Here is an 18144-nt window from a genome sequence, read left to right as displayed (position 1 = left end):
CAGACAGTGATATAGAACATTATAGACAGTATGTCTATTTGATGTAACCTTCTATGCTTGCTTTATTTTTTTTCTATGTATTACCTCGAGAAGTGGAGCTCAGACATCAAGCCTTCGTACTTATTTATCCTTTTTTCAAGTATTTACAGTAGCCCTAGTTGAATATGAACCAGCGCTTCAGTGGTTGTCAAGAGTCACTCCTGTAGCCTAGGTAGCTGTCTTATCTTCCTACTTCACCCACATCTGGTGCTGGCATTCACTCCACAAACATATAATCTCTCCCTCCCAAGCATCACACTGGAGGACACGTAACTCACACGACTCATTCTTCGTAACATTACATTCCCCTGCGTTGAGCGGTACGTGCTATCGCTTACCTTTTGGTAAAATATCATGGTAAACACACTCTATCCTTTCTCTATCTATCTGCCTATCTATCTCTACATTCATTTCCTCTTGTTCTTACTCTTCTTCTTCATCTCCATACCTATCATCTCATTTTTCCTTTCTCTCTATTTGCTTGTGTTTTTCAGCCTCCCTCCCTTCCTCCCTCCCTTTAAGACCCTTTTGGTAAAATCATTTAGCAATATCGCTTGTACCTGACAGCGATCAGTTAAGGACATATCACCAATGAAAATGTCTGCGAAAAACTTCCAGCCAGCGAGGAAGGCAAATAAGGAGGAGTTTAAAGAGTTTGTTTGTTGTCTTGAGCCAAAATATGCAGAGGCGAACCGAGAGTCAGTGAATTCCTCTATTTTTCCTTCGCTTTTACAAGGATGTGAAGGGTCGGCATAACAGTGAGTCTCACTAATGCCTTTCCTAGATTTTCGTAAACATTATTAACATATCATGGCAGCCTAAAACAAGTGTTACCTTCTATAAAGTAAATACCCAGAGTAATCCTCACCTTAGAACCTAACCACCCAAAGTAATTCCAAGCGACCATAATATTTAAGGGAGAATTTAGTGATTATCATAGATAAGATACTATCATAGATGAGATGAAGTGTGTCGCATAGATAATGATACAACATGGTGCTTTCTGATAGCATGTATAATGCACCTCACGTGACACAATTTATAAACTCGTATCTTCAACAGAACTGTCATCGCTCGCGATTTTTTTGGGGGGGAAAGACAAGACTCTCAGCTCCACTGAGACAAGCATATGCTAATGCAATAGCCACTAACTCGCTGGTATTAACCTTTTGAAGTCCTCATCCGCCTTATAAAACAAGGAAAAGATACCTGCTAAGGCTAGATAACCCAGAAACTCCTCTACCGAGGGGAATTAAAGTTGTTAAAAGATGCCATAAGCATCTTTCGTCCTTTTGGAAAAGCAATGTAAGAAATTTGCTCAGCGTCGCATGTCACAGCTTCAGATACCCTCTCGCTCGTAAATTACAAATGTAAGCCTTTATTCTACGCTTCAGTTAAGAGGATAAGTTTGTTTCTGAGATGGAGGCGTCCATTTACGGTTAGATAAAGGAACGGATCCTCTGGATGGAAGAAAATCATACTCTGTCCCCTTCTCCTCGTCCGTTTTGGATCTTTGATATAGACGCGAGAGCTTCGTCTTCACCAGTTCAGCGCTTAAACCACCATTGATCCGGCAACACTGGAAGATGAAGGATCACTAAAGAACTTTATCAAGAGAGTATGGTGTGTGTGCACTTAGGTGAGAGAGGAGAGTGAGTTCTTCCAGTAAAGGCTGGTCTTCGACAAGGTTGTACGATGTCACCATGGCTGTTTAATTTGTTCAAGTTGAGGGTGATGAGAGAAACAAATGTAAGGATCATGATGAAAAGGAAGAGCATGTAGTCCGTATTGGGTGAGAGGTCCTGGGAAGTGAGACACTTGTTGTTTGTTGATGACAGAGCTCTGAGGGCTGATTCGAGGGGGAAACTGTTGAAGTTGGTGTCTTAGTTTGGGTGAGTGTATGAAAATAGTAAGCTGAAAGTTTATGTGAGTTAAGGTAAAGGCATTGAGTGGACAAGGTAGTGAATGGAACCACGGATGAGGAACGAAGTTAGAGTGTGGGTGAAGGGGATAAGATTCTGGGAGCACTGAAGGTGAAAATGAGTATGAAAGAAGGTACTATAGTCTTAGTGATGTTGTATGGATGCGAGGCATAGGCTTTAAATGAGGATGTGCGGAGGAGGGTGGATATGTTGGAAATGATATATATATATATATATATATATATATATATATATATATATATATATATATATATATATATATATATATATATATATATATATATATATATATATATATATATATATATATATATATATATATATATATATATATATATATATATATATATATATATATATATATATATATATATATATATATATATAAATATATATATATATATATATATATATATATGTATATATATATATATATATATATATATTTATATGTATATATATATATATATATATATATATATATATATATATATATATATATATATATATATATATATATATATATATATATATATACATAAGTATACGTATGTAAGTAGGAGAGATGGCCATAGAACGTTATTGGATTACGTGTTAATTGACAGGCGCGCGAAAGAGAGACTTTTGGATGTTAATGTGCTGAGAGGTGCAACTGGAGGGATGTCTGATCATTATCTTGTGGAGGCTAAGGTGAAGATTTGTATGGGTTTTCAGAAAGGAAGAGTGAATGTTGGGGTGAAGAGGGTGGTGAGAGTAAGTGAGCTTGGGAAGGAAACTTGTGTGAGGAAGTACCAGGAGAGACTGAGTACAGAATGGAAAAAGGTGAGAACAATGGAAGTAAGGGGAGTGGGGGAGGAATGGGATGTATTTAGGGAATCAGTGATGGATTGCGCAAAAAATGCTTGTGTCATGAGTGGGAGGTGGGTTGATTAGAAAGGGTAGTGAGTGGTGGGATGAAGAAGTAAGAGTATTAGTGAAAGAGAAGAGAGAGGCATTTGGACGATTTTTGCAGGGAAAAAATGCAATTGAGTGGGAGATGTATAAAAGAAAGAGACAGGAGGTCAAGAGAAAGGTGCAAGAGGTGAAAAAGAGGGCAAATGAGAGTTGGGATGAGAGAGTATCATTAAATTTTAGGGAGAATAAAAAGATGTTCCGGAAGGAGGTTAATAAAGTGCGTAAGACAAGGGAGCAAATGGGAACTTCAGTGAAGGGTGCAAATGAGGAGGTGATAACAAGTAGTGGTGATGTGACAAGGACATGGAGTGAGTATTTTGAAGGTTTGCTGAATGTGTTTGATGATAGAGTGGCAGATATAGGGTGTTTTGGTCGAGGTGGTGTGCAAAGTGAGAGGGTTAGGGAAAATGATTTGGTAAACAGAGAAGAGGTAATGAAAGCTTTTGCGGAAGATAAAAGCCGGCAAGGCAGCAGGTTTGGATGGTATTGCAGTGGAATTTATTAAAAAAGGGGGTGACTGTATTATTGACTGGTTGGTAAGGTTATTTAATGTATGTATGACTCATGGTGAGGTGCCTGAGGATTGGCGGAATGCGTGCATAGTGCCATTGTACAAAGGCAAAGGGGATAAGAGTGAGTGCTCAAATTACAGAGGTATAAGTTTGTTGAGTATTCCTGGTAAATTATATGGGAGGGTATTGATTGAGAGGGTGAAGGCATGTACAGAGCATCAGATTGGGGAAGAGCAGTGTGGTTTCAGAAGTGGTAGAGGATGTGTGGATCAGGTGTTTGCTTTGAAGAATGTATGTGAGAAATACTTAGAAAAGCAAATGGATTTGTATGTAGCATTTATGGATCTGGAGAAGGCATATGATAGAGTTGATAGAGATGCTCTGTGGAAGGCATTAAGAATATATGGTGTGGGAGGCAAGTTGTTAGAAGCAGTGAAAAGTTTTTATCGAGGATGTAAGGCATGTGTACGTGTAGGAAGAGAGGAAAGTGATTGGTTCTCAGTGAATATAGGATTGCGGCAGGGGTGTGTGATGTCTCCATGGTTGTTTAATTTGTTTATGGATGGGGTTGTTAGGGAGGTGAATGCAAGAGTTTTGGAAAGAGGGGCAAGTATGAAGTCTGTTGGGGATGAGAGAGCTTGGGAAGTGAGTCAGTTGTTGTTCGCTGATGATACAGCGCTGGTGGCTGATTCATGTGAGAAACTGCAGAAGCTGGTGACTGAGTTTGGTAAAGTGTGTGAAAGAGGAATGTTAAGAGTAAATGTGAATAAGAGCAAGGTTATTAGGTACAGTAGGGTTGAGGGTCAAGTCAATTGGTAGGTAAGTTTGAATGGAGAAAAACTGGAGGAAGTAAAGTGTTTTACATACCTGGGAGTGGATCTGGCAGCGGATGGAACCATGGAAGCGGAAGTGGATCATAGGGTGGGGGAGGGGGCGAAAATCCTGGGAGCCTTGAAGAATGTGTGGAAGTCGAGAACATTATCTAGGAAAGCAAAAATGGGTATGTTTGAAGGAATAGTGGTTCCAACAATGTTATATGGTTGCCAGGCGTGGGCTATGGATAGAGTTGTGCTCAGGAGGGTGGATGTGCTGGAAATGAGATGTTTGAGGAAAATGTGTGGTGTGAGGTGGTTTGATCGAGTAAGTAACGTAAGGGTAAGAGAGATGTGTTGAAATGAAAAGAGCGTGGTTGATAGAGCAGAAGAGGGTGTTTTGAAATGGTTTGGGCACATGGAGAGAATGATTGAGGAAAGATTGACCAAGAGGATATATGTGTCGGAGGTGGAGGGAACGAGGAGAAGTGGGAGACCAAATTGGAGGTGGAAAGATGGAGTGAAAAAGATTTTGTGTGATCGGGGCCTGAACATGCAGGAGGGTGAAAGGAGGGCAAGGAATAGAGTGAATTGGAGCGATGTGGTATACTGGGGTTGACGTGCTGTCAGTGGATTGAATCAGGGCATGTGAAGCGTCTGGGGTAAACCATGGAAAGCTGTGTAGGTATGTATATATGCGTGTGTGGACGTGTATGTATATACATGTGTATGGGGGTGGGTTGGGCCATTTCTTTCGTCTGTTTCCTTGCGCTACCTCGCAAACGCGGGAGACAGCGACAAAGCAAAAAAAAAAAAGAGAAAAAAAAAAAAATATATATATATATATATATATATATATATATATATATATATATATATATATATATATATATATATATATATATATATATATATATATATATATACATATATATACATATACATATATATATATATATATATATATATATATATATATATATATATATATATATATATATATATATATATATATATATATATATATATATATATATATGTGTGTGTGTGTGTGTGTGTGTGTGTGTGTGTAAAGCAAAACTAAAATCGTGAATCAGGGAAAGGAAGCATGACATAGGATATCAGTGTGTTCAGATGCCACTACGGCAACAAGAAGTTACCACAAGGACATCAAAATCCCGCGAGATGGTTTGGCTGAGCATATAGAAAGAAGCAGCTTGAGTTAACAGTAACATAGTAGCTATGTTTGAGGAGGGTAGAGATTCAGTGGTTTAGACGTGGTTCGTTGGAGAGAGGTAAACGAGGCTTCGAAGCTTCAAGTGTTTGGTGTGCATATATGGCGGTAAAACGGGAAGAGCCTCCCGTAATATTGGTGGTCTGGATGGTGGTGAGATATGGGTTTTCCATAGGAAATGGAGCTTGGGAGGTGGCGTTCATCATCCTCTTCCTCTGGTAAACGAAAGGGAAATGTTGTTGTCAGATGTTGGAGGATTTATGTGGATTATGCCGGCTGTAAAAGGTCTGGATTTGGAGTGAGGGGTTCGGAGAAACTGAGATAGATATATGCAAAGATGTGTGAAAGATCTGAAAGATCTGGAGATGGAAAGGTATGAAAGGATATGAAATAAGAAACCTGTGTTATGGTTCAGTAGGATGATTGCCCCTGAGAAGTTTGTTTGGTTTTTGTTTATGTAATGTAAGGGAGAAGAATGAGAGAGAGAGAGAGAGAGAGAGAGAGAGAGAGAGAGAGAGAGAGAGAGAGAGAGGAGATGGGGAAAAGAGAGAGAGGGGAGAGAGGGGGGGGGACAAAAAGAAGGTTAAAGTAAAAGGAGAATTTAACTTTTTAAAAAGGTGGTTGTATTATGGACACCTGTTGGGATGTGTTTAGTGTTGCTGACATTTAAGCATTTTTACCCCCCCCCCCCCCCCCCCGGGCCCCTTGGGGGTCGAGCGGATGGGTTTGAATTCCCCGTGCGGGCCGACAGGTATTCATCCTCTTCAAAGGGGTGGTCGAAAAAAGGGCCCTCATGTGCTTTGGGGGGTGTGGGGGGTGCCTACGTACTTTGGGTTTTAAAGGGCATACTAGGTATATACAAGGATAGAGATGGGGCAACACGAGTGTAAAACTCTCTCCCAGTAACATACGAAATTTTTAATTTAAAATCATAAACCCCTTTAAACTCTTTCCCAAAACCCCTTGTTATAATAATGTTTTTAAATGACTCCCCAAACGGTCAAAGAAATTTCCTGTAACCTCCAAAAATGTTGAAGTTGCAAAAAAGTCTTGGTTTAAACTTACGTTGTAACTTTTTAACGGGCATATTTTTCCCCCGAATTAAAAAAAATCACATTTGTTTTTAAAAAAAAATTTTTTTCGGGGGTTTTGATTCTTGTTTTAAGTTTTGATCCAAAAAAAACAAACTAAAAGTATGTGGTGAAAGTTAGGCATTTCAAATTTTTTGCAAAAGGGTTTGGAGACGGGTTTGAAGGGACGCAGGGGTAAATCTTCCTTTTTGGACATTTTCCCCCCCGGGAGTCTTCCCCCTTTTCTCTCTCTCCCCTAAGAAGTAATGCCCACCATTAGGTAAACTCCCCGATACCCATCCCCATTTGCCGCACCCCTCTACGATAAATGTCAACCATAAAGTGGGGCAAAAAAATAGCTAAAACTCTATATAAATAACGTTTTTTCTCCCATTCCCTTTTTAAAAAATTTAGCTCTCCCTCGGCTTTTGGGTCGTGTTGATCCCGTTTTAAATCCTCTTTTTTTTTTAAAAACCGGGACCCCAACCCCCCCTCCCATTACAGGGGGATCAGTGTGCCCTTTAAATGGTCCCGGCTAATGAAGGCAATTGCAAGTTTTCCCTTTTTTCCATAAATTATACGGGGGATCTTTCCAAAAAAACCCAAAAACCCCCCCTTTACGGAAACCCCCCAAAATGTCTTTACATAGGAAAAAAAAGCGGATGGGAATGGGTGTTAATGCCTTTTGGGCTGAAAAGGAAAGTGTCGTTTCTCTCTAAGTTATGTTTTCAAGGGTTAAACCTGAATTTTGGAACTCGGTTATATCATAATTCCCCTGAAATGAAAGAATCTTTTGGGAGGTTTTGGGCCCTTTTGGTGTTTTGCACGTTAATGCGTAATTACTTGAAAATGTGAGATAGTCAAATTACGCAAGTGCCTGTGAGGAAATGAAACATGATTACATTCGTTTACATAAGTTATCCATTGTGAAATGGCCCTTTTTAAACGGACCCATTTTTTCCCTTAAATGAAAAGGTATATGCGGTTGCAAAATACGTTTATACAAGGGGTACCTTTTGATAGTTTTTTCTTCAAACAATTCTAACAATTGACTTATCCTCAACGCTACAAAACCTAAAAAATCTTGCTTTTATTAAATTTTTCTTACCCTTCCCTTTTTCCCAACCTTTACCAAACTCAGTCCCCCCAACTTCTGCAGTTTCTCACTCAAAATCAGCCACCAGCGCTGAATCATCAGCGAACAACAAGGGCTCACTTACCAAGTCCTTCACCGTAAAAGACTGCATTTCTTGCCCCCTTCCCCCAAAACTTTTTGCATTCACCTCCCCAACCCGCCCTCCCTTTAAAAATTTGAACAACCTGGGGACATCACGCACCCCTTTCCCCAAACCGAAATTGGGAAAAATCATTTTTTTTTCTTTCTGGGTTTTTACCCTATGCCCTTTTATCCCCGGTAAAAAAATTTTCACCGCTTCTGGGGAAATTCTTACCAAACCCTATACTTAGTTTCCCTTTCATAAAAGAATTTTGTATAACTCTTTCAAATGCCTTCTCCAGATCCCTAAGGGTACTACAAATCCCTCTGGTTTTTTTTTTAATATTTCACCTTTCTTTCCCCAATTTTGAAAACCCGATCCCCGATCGCCCACCACTCTGGAAAAAAACACTGCTTTTCCCCCGTTTGTTTCTCTGACATGCCTTTACCCTCACCTTTTACCCTTTCCCCCAAATTTTTCAGGGAAAATCATCAAAAAAAATAAACCCCTTAAATTTTAACATCACCTTTTATCCCCCTTTTCCCTTTTTTACAATGGCAATTTTTGCATGCATTCCGGCCAAAACCCCAGGCACCTACCTGAACCTAAATACACTGAATATCCCTTTCCAACCCAAACAACAAACAGTCCCCCCCATTTTTTATAAATTCCGTGTAAAATCATTCCCAAACCCCCCACGAAACAAAAGAAGAAAAATCCCTCCACTTCCCTAAAACATATGCATATATCCATTTCATTTTACTTTCGGTAAATATTTCAAAAATACTCTGTGAAAATTTTTACTTTCTCGCCCTTATCCCTTTCCCCCTTTACCACCCACAGGAAAAAATTTTTTGTCACAGCCTAAAGACGCGGGAGGTAGCGCCAGAAAAAAATTTCAGAGAAATACCACATCCGATCGGTCCATTCTCTTGTGCCTGTGTAATACACCCAAACCCCAGTCCATACCCCATTCGGGCCCCAAAGACCTGTCCATGGTGAAATGTTTTATACATCTGGGGGTGGGGTTTGGGAGCGGTTGGGGGCCATGGAAGCGGAAGTGAGTCCAGGGTGGGGGAGGGGGGGTGAAGGTTCTGGGGGCGTTGAAGAATATGTGGGAAAGGGGAGGCATTATCCCGGGGAAAACAAAAACTGAGTATGTTTCAAAAGGTTTTTTTTGGGGGGGTTCAAACCCAAAAAATTTTTCAAAAAAATTTTTGGTTTTTTCCCAGGGGGGTTTTGGGGTTTATTTTTTTGATTTTTTTTTTTTTTTTTTGGGGGTTGTTTTTTTTTTTTTTTTTTTGGGAGGGAGGGGTTTTCAAATTTTTTTTGGAAAATTTTTAGTTTTTTTAAGGAACAAAATTTGGGGGGGTTTTTTTAAGGAAAGGGGGTTTTTTATGGAGGTTTTTAAGGGTTTTTTTAATTTTTAAAGGGGGTGGAGGAATTTTTTTTGTGGAAATTTTTTAAAAAAGGGGTTTTAGGTTTTTAGAGAGGGAGGGGGGAAGGGGGGGGGGGGTTTTTTGTTTTTAATTTTTTTTGAAAATTTTTTTGGTTTACAATTTTTTTTTTGGGGAGGGGAAAAAAGAGGGGGGAGGAAAAGATTTTGACCAAAAAAGGAAAAAGGCTATATGTGTCAGAGGTGAAGGAAACGTGGAGAAGTGGGAGGCCAAATTGGAGGTGGAAAAGAGTGAACAGCTTTTGAGCGATCGGGGGGCCCGAAATGCTAGGAGGGTGAAGGGCGTGCAAGGAATAGAGTGATTTAGATTGTGTGGTCGGACGTGTGTCAATGGATTGAAAACCAGGGCATATGAAGCGGTCTGGGGCAAACATGGAAGTTTTGTGGGGCTGGGTGTGGAAAGGGGGCTGTGGTTTCGGTGCATTAGACATGACAGCTAGAGACTGAGGTGAACGAATGGAGGGCTTTGTTGTCTTTTCCTAGCCGCGTACTCGCACGCGTGCGGGGGGAGGTGTATGGGGGGGGTTGTTCATTTAATGTGTGGCGGGGTGGCGGACGAAAATGAATATAGGCAGCAGGTATGCATATGTACATGTGAATATATGTATATGTCTGTGTGTGTTTATATATGATACTTTGTGATGTTTAGGTATGTATATGTGGAGTGTGTGTGGCCGTGTATGTATATATACATGTGTATGTGGTATGGGTTGGGCATTCTTTCGTCTGTTTTCTTGCATCAACCTCACTAACGCAGGAGACAGCGTACAGAGAATAATAAAATAGATAGATGTATAAGATATGATATACATATTTGTTTAGTGCATTATGAACGCATATCATATATATATATTATATATATACTATATATATATATATATTATTTTATATATATCATTTCTTTTTTCTTTCTAAAAACTATTCGCTATTTCCGCAATAGCAAGGGAAGCGTAAGAACAGGGGGACTGGGCTCTGAGGGATATCCTCACTGGCCCCTTCTCTGCGCCTTTTTTTGGGAAAAATTTTAAAAAAAAAAGATATGTGGGAGGATTTCCAGCCCCCGGATCCCTCCCTTTAGTCGCCTTCTACCGACACGCAGGGAATACTTGGGTAAGTATTTCTTTCTCCCTATCCCAGGGAAATCTATATATTTTTATATATATATTATATTTATATATATATATATATACGGTTCATGAGATTGATGGCAATTGATCAGGGCCTCGTGTTGCACTGCCATATGAGATAACAAGAAAATGTAATATTCTGGTTAGGTCAAAGGACAGGCTCTAAATCTCATGAAAACGAAAATTCTATAATTGCCTTCCAAACGTAAAAGAAGGAAGCCAAAAATAAAGATTACAATGTAACTTCATTTATAGGCATTTGGCGTGAAAAAAAAGGATATATTTGTTTATCGTATACCTAAGCTTGGGGTGTTTACAATCATCGTGTATGGCCCGCTGCTGTCCCCCTGTTCTGTAGATGAGCGTGCCGGATGAGGCTGTAGGCACAGGTTGCTGGAAGGAGATAGAGCAGCATCGTCATCTCACGAGAGGGATCCGGCCCTGGGTGAGGGAAATCCTGCTGTCACGCTCCTCCACTGTAGGTCACTATTACGATACCTTTTGAAGAAGACGAGAAAACGGTGTTGAATCCTGATTGGAAACGCTTTTTTTTTTTTTATGTTTGGTTAAATGAAGAGGATTAGCAGTTCTCTAATGCAAACCAACGAAGGTAGACTCACTTCTAGTTACGATAACCTTTTTGATGAAGAAGAAATACGGGTTGAATCCTGATTGGGAAAACATTTCTTTTTTTTCTATGTGTGGTTAATGAGATGGATTAGAAGTTCATACTGCCAAACACTACGAAGGTAGACTAACTTCAGTTACGATAACCTTTTCAAGAAGAATTAACGGGTTTGAATCGTGGTTGGAAAAACACTTTTTTTTTTTGTGTAGTAACTGAAGATGAATTAGCAGTTCTCTTACTGACAAAACACCAACGAAGTAGTCTCGTTTAACCAAGGACAGTAGGTCATTATGTCCAGTGGGGTCGTGAGACTTAGTTAAATCGGTCAAATACCCCTAGAAGCTGTTAGCTCTGTATTGTAACCTTAATGCCATCTCTGTAACTTCTCTCTCTCTCTTCTCTCTCTCTCTCTCTCTCTCTTCTCTCTCTCTCTCTCTCTCTCTCTCTCTCTCTCTCTCTCTTCTCTATCTCTCTCTCTTCCCAGCGGATTAGATACAGTTTCGAAGTTCATGGCCCACAAGAATAATTCACGAGGTTTGTTGTCTTTGCTATTTATACCTCTCACGCCATTTTATGCATAAACATATATTATATATACTTTGAAACTTTAAGGGATCTCAGAAGTCTTTTGAGATATATATAAAAGATAAGAGCAGTGAGGTCATAGAGAAAGGTGCAAGAGGTGAAAAAAAAAGGGGATTGAGAGTTGGGGTGTTGGGATGTATCATTAAATTAGGAAGAATAAAAAGATTTCATGGAGGAGTAGAAATCAAGTGCGTACGTCATGGGAGCCAAAATGGACTTCAGTGAAGGGCGCAAAAGGGGGGTGATAAACATGTAGTGGTGATGTGAGAAGGAGATGGAGTGTGTAATTTTAAAGGTTTGTTGAATATGTTTGATGATTGTTGTGGAGATATAGGGTGTTTTGGTCGAGGTGGTGAGCAAAGTGAGAGGGTTTAGGAAGATGATTTGTAAACAGAGAAGAGGGTTAGTAAAAGCTCGTTTGCGGCAGTTGAAAGCGGCAAGGCAGCATGTTTGGATGGTATGCAGTGGAATTTATTAAAAACTGGGGTGACTGAATTGTTGATGGTTGGTAATGTTTATTTATGTATGTATGACTCCATGGTGAGGTGCTATGAGGATTGGCGGAATTGTCGTGATAGTGCATTGTACAAAGGCCCAAAGGGGATAAGAGTGAGTGCTCAAATTACAGAGGTATAAGTTTGTTGAGTATTACTGGGAATTATATGGGAGGGTATTGATTGAAAGGGTGAAGGCATGTACAGCGCATCGATTGGGGATGAGGCAGTGTGGGGTTTCAGAATTGGTAGAGGATGTGTGGAATCAGGTGTTTGCTTTGAGGAATGTATGTGCGAAATACTGAAAAGCAAATGGTTTGTATGTCGCATTTATGGATCTGGAGAAGGCATGATTAATGATAGAGATGCCTCTGTGGAAGGTACTAGAATATATGGTGTGGGGAGGCAAAGTTTGTTAGAAGCAGTGAAAAGTTTTATCGAGGATGTAAGGGCATGTTGTACGTGTAGGAAGGAGAGGAAAGTGATTGGTTCGCTGTTGATGTAGGTTTGCGGCAGGGGTGTGTGATGCTGTCTCCATGGTATTGTTTAATTTGTTTATGGATGGGGTTGTTAGGGAGGTGAATGCAAGTGTTTTGGAAAAAGTAGGGGCAAGTATTATGAAGTTGTTGGGGATGACGAGAAGCATGGGAGTGAGGTCCAGTTGTTGTTCGCTGATGATACAGCGCTGGTGGCTGTTTCATGTGAGAAACTGCAGGAAGTGGTGATGTGTTTGGTAAAGTGTGTGAAAGAAGACAGTTAAAGTAAATGTGAATAAGAGCAAGGTTATTAGGTACAGTAGGGTTGGAGGGTCAAGTAATAGGGAGGTGAGTTTGAATGGAGAAAAAATGGAGGAAGTGAAGTGTTTTAGATTAACTGGAAGTGGATTCTGGCAGCGGATGGAACCTGGATGCGGTATGTGGATTCATTAGGTGTGGGTGGAGGGGCGGAAATTTGGGCGCCTTGAAGAATGTGTGGAAGTCGAGTCATTATCTCGGAAAGATAAAAATGGGTATTTTGGAAGGAAGAGTGATTCAACAATGTTGTATGGTTGCGAGAAGTGGGCTATGGATGAGTTGTGCGGCAGGAGGATGGATGTGTGGAAAATGAGTTGTTTGAGGACATTTATGTGGTGTGAGGTGGTTTGATCGTGTAATGTAAGTAAGAGTTATAGAGAGATGTGGTGGAAAAATAAAAAGAAGCTCGTGCGTTTTTGAGAGAGCAGAAAAGGGTGTTTTTAAATGGTTCGGCAATGGAGAGATGAGTGAGAAAAGATTGACCAAGGAATATATGTGTCGAAGGTGGAGGGAACGAGGAGGAACTTCAAAGTTATGAAAAAGAGGTAAGATAAGATAATAAGAAATGCAAAAATTATATATATTTAGAATTATAAGGGGCAATAAAATAAGAAAATGCACATTAAAAAAATATATAGAAGAGGGTGACCAAATTGGAGGTGGAAAGATGGAGTGGAAAAGATTTTGTGTGATCGGGGCCTGAACATGCAGGAGGTGAAAGGAGGGCCAAGGAATAGAGTGATTTGGGCGATGTGGTATACGGGGTTGACGTTGCTGTTCAGTGATTCAATCAAGGCATGTGCAAGGCGTTCTGGGTGTAAACCATGGAAAGAAGTTGTAGGTATGTATATTTGCGTTGTGTGGACGTATGTATTCTACACGTGTATGGGGGTGGGTTGGCCTTTTCTTTCGTCTTGTTCCTTGCGCTACCTTCGCAAACGGGGAAACCAGCGGAAAAAAAAAAAAATATTATTTATATATATTATATTTATAGATTGATTATATATATCTTTCTTTATACTATTTCGCCATTTCCGCCTCAGCGAGGGGAGCGTTTAAGAAACAGAGGACTGGCCACTGAGGGAATATCCTTACCGGCCCCTTCTCTGTTCCTTCCTTTGGAACAGGAAGAAGAGTCCGCGGAGCGCTCATCCTCCTCGAAGGATCAGACTGGGTGTCTAAAGGTGTGTGGGATGTACCTAGCTGTGAAACAAAGGGGGAGATAGGTTATATGTTTGAGGGAAAGGAACCTTGATATTTTGGGGTCTGAGTGAAACGGAGCTCAATGGCAAAAGGTAAGAGTTGGTTTGGGGATGGTTTGTGGAGTAAAAATCAGGGGTTGCTGAGAGGTCAAGACAAGGGAAGGGGGTAGCACTGCTCCTGAAACAGGAACAGGAGAGGTGGGAGGATGTGATAGAGTATAAAAGTGGAATCGAGATTGTTTGAGTAAAACTGAAAGTGGATGGACAGAGTTGGTGATTATGTTGCCTATGAGGGCTGACATTGGAGAAGAAAGTTATGAATGGCAAGTGTTTGGGAGCAGCTGAGTGAGCGTTGTGTAGATAGTGTGATGCACGAGGACCACACAACGGGCTCCCCCGGGTGTACCCGGATCCGACTACCCCCCCCACCCCATCACGGGTTATAGTGAGGGGGGATTTGAATGCATGGGTGTGAGCAATGGGTTGTTGTGGGAAATTGGTGTACACGGGGTTATTCAGTGTTGTTAATTGGTTAATGGTGAAGGCTTGTAGATTTATGTGTGTAAAGGGACTGGTTATTGGAATAACTGCTTAAAAAGAGTTTATCACAAGTATAACGTATGTAAGGGGAGAGTGACCAGAGAGCGTTACTGGATTACGTGTGTTGATTAATAGGCACGTGAAAAAAGTGACCTTTTGGATGTTAATGTGCTGAGATGTGCAACTGGGAGGGATGTTGATCATTATCTTGTGGGGGCTATGGTAAGTTTTGTATGGGTTTTCAGAAAGAAGAGAGGAATGTTGCGGTGAAGTGAGTGGGTGAGAGCAGGTGAAGCTTGGGAAGGGAGACTTGTGTGAGTCAGTTACAAGGAAGAACGAGTACAAAATGGAAAAAAAGGTCGAGAACAAGGACGTTAGGGTGTGTGGGAGAGGAATGGGATGTATGTAGGAAAAGCAGATGATGGCTTGTGCAAAGGTTGCTTGTGGCATGAGAAGGTGGGAGGTAGGGAGAATAGAAAGGGTAGTGATGTGGTGTATGAAAAAGTAAGGATGTTGGTGAAAAGAGAAGGAGAGGCTTTACGTTTTTGCAGTGATATAGTCCAAATGACTTTTGGGGATGTAAAGAACGAGGAGGAGGTCAAGAGAAAGGAACAGAGGTGAAAAAGAGTGAAATGAAGAGTTGGTGGTGAAGGAGGTACCATCCAAATTTTAGGGAGAATAAAAGAAGCTTAAAAGGAGGTTAGTAAATAAAGAAGTAAGACAAGAAAACAAATCTGAACTATCAGTCTGAAGGGGGAAGGCTAAATGGATAGGTAATAACAAGTGGGTGATTTAAGATGGTGATAGGTGAGTGTTTTTGAGTTTGGTGAATTGATTTAGATGTTACAGTGGCAGATATGTTTTTTGGTCGAGGTGTTGGTATGCGAAGTGAGAGGCTTAGGGAGAATGATTTGCTAAACAGAGAAGAGGTAGTAAAGGCTTTCCGAAAGATGAAGCCGGCAAGACGGCGGGTTTGGATGGTATTACAGATGGCATTATTAAAAAAGGGGGGGATTGTGCTGTTAACCGGTTGGTAAGGATATGTATTGTATGTATGGTCATGATGAGGTGACTGAAGATTGGCGGACGGAATTGCAAGCATAGTGCCATTGTACAAGCAAAGGGGTATTAATAATGGTGAGTGCTCAAATTCAGAGGCATAGTGTTTTATACATCTGGGAGTGGATTTGGCAGCGGATGGAACCATGGAAGCGGAAGTGAGTCACAGGGTGGGTGAGGGAGGGGGTGAAGGTTCTGGGAGCGTTGAAGAATATGTGGAAGGCGAGAGCATTATCTCGGAAAGCAAAACTGAGTATGTTTCAAGTAATAGTGGTTCCAACAATATCATGTGGTTGCGAGGCGTGGTCTATAGATAGGGTTGTTCGGAGGAGGGTGCATGTTTTGGAAATGAGATGTTTAAGGACAATATGTGGTGTGAGGTGGTTTGATCGAGTAAGTAATGAAAGGGTGTGAGAGATGTGTGGAAATAAAAAGAGTGAGGTTGAGAGAGCAGAAGAGGGTGTGTTGAAATGATTTGGTCACATGGAGAGAATGAGTGAGGAAAGATTGACAAAGAGGATATATGTGTCAGAGGTGAAGGAAACGAGGAGAAGTGGGAGGCCAAATTGGAGGTGGAAAAGAGTGAAAAAGCTTTTGAGCGATCGGGGCCTGAACATGCAGGAGGGTGAAAGGCGTGCAAGGAATAGAGTGAATTAGAATGATGTGGTCGACGTGCTGTCAATGGATTGAACCAGGGCATATGAAGCGTCTGGGGCAAACCATGGAAAGTTTTGTGGGGCCTGGATGTGGAAAGGGGGCTGTGGTTTCGGTGCATTATACATGACAGCTAGAGACTGAGTGTGAACGAATGGAGCCTTTGTTGTCTTTTCCTAGCGCTACCTCGCACGCGTGCGGGGGGAGGGGTGGGGGTGTCATTTAATGTGTGGCGGGGTGGCGACGAAAATGAATAAAGGCAGCAGGTATGAATTATGTACATGTGAATATATGTATATGTCTGTGTGTGTATATATATGTATACTTTGAGATGTATAGGTATGTATATGTGAGTGTGTGGACGTGTATGTATATACATGTGTATGTGGTTGGGTTGGGCCATTCTTTCGTCTGTTTTCTTGCACAACCTCACTAACGCAGGAGACAGCGACAGAGAATAATAAATAGATAGATGAATAAGATATACATATATGAATATAGTGCATATGAACGCATATATATATATATATATATATATATATATATATATATATATATATATATATATATATATCTTTCTTTTTTCTTTCAAACTATTCGCTATTTCCCGCAATAGCAAGGTAGCGTTAAGAACAGAGGACTGGGCCTCTGAGGGAATATCCTCACCTGGCCCCCTTCTCTGCTCCTTCTTTTGGAAAATTTAAAAAAAAGATATGTGGGAGGATTTCCAGCCCCCCGCTCCCTCCCCTTTTAGTCGCCTTCTACGACACGCAGGGAATACGTGGGAAGTATTCTTTCTCCCCTATCCCCAGGGATAATATATATATATATATATATATATATATATATATATATATATATATATACGGTTCATGAGATGGCATTGATCAGGGCCTCGGTTGCACATGCCATATGAGCTAACAAGAAAATGTAATATCTCTGGTTAGGGTCAAAGGACAGGCTCTAAATCTCATGAAAACGAAAATTCTATAATTGCCTTCCAAACGTAAAGGAAGGAAAGCCAAAAATAAAGATACATGTAAACTTCATTTATACGCAATTGGCGTGAAAAAAATGATATAATTTGTTTATCGTATACCTAAGCTTGGGGTGTTTACAATCATCGTATGCCCGCTGCTTGGCCCTGTTCTGTAGATGAGCAGTGCCGGAGAGGATGTAGGCACAGGATGCTGGAAGAGATAGAGCAAGCAACGTCATCTGCCGAGAGGATCCGGCCCTGGGTGAGGGAAATCCTGCTGTCACGCTCCTCCACTGTAGGTCCTATTACGATACCTTTTGAAGAAGAAGAAAACGGGTTTGAATCCTGATTGGAAACGCTTTCTTTTTTTTTATGTTTGGTAACTGAAGAGGGATTAGCAGTTCTCTACTGCCAAACACAACGAAGGTAGACTCACTTCAGTTACGATACCTTTTGAAGAAGAAGAAAACGGGTTTGAATCCTGATTGGAAACACTTTCTTTTTTTCTATGTGTGGTAACTGAAGATGGATTAGCAGTTCCCTACTGCCAAACACAACGAAGGTAGACTCACTTCAGTTACGATACCTTTTCAAGAAGAAAACGGGTTTGAATCGTGATGGAAAACACTTTTTTTTTTTGTGTAGTAACTGAAGATGAATTAGCAGTTCTCTACTGACAAACACAACGAAGGTAGACTCGTTTAACAAGACAGTAGGTCATTATGTCCAGTGGGTCGTGTGACAATAGTTAAATCGGTCAAATACCATAGAAGACTGTTAGCTCTGTATTGTAACCTTATTGCCATCTCTGTAACTCTCTCTCTCTCTCTCTCTCTCTCTCTCTC

The sequence above is a fragment of the Panulirus ornatus genome, chromosome 49, assembly GCF_036320965.1.
Source record: "Panulirus ornatus isolate Po-2019 chromosome 49, ASM3632096v1, whole genome shotgun sequence".
Lineage (NCBI taxonomy): Eukaryota > Metazoa > Arthropoda > Malacostraca > Decapoda > Palinuridae > Panulirus > Panulirus ornatus.
The sequence above is the reverse complement of the archived record's forward strand: the minus strand, read 5'-3'. Positions refer to the sequence as shown.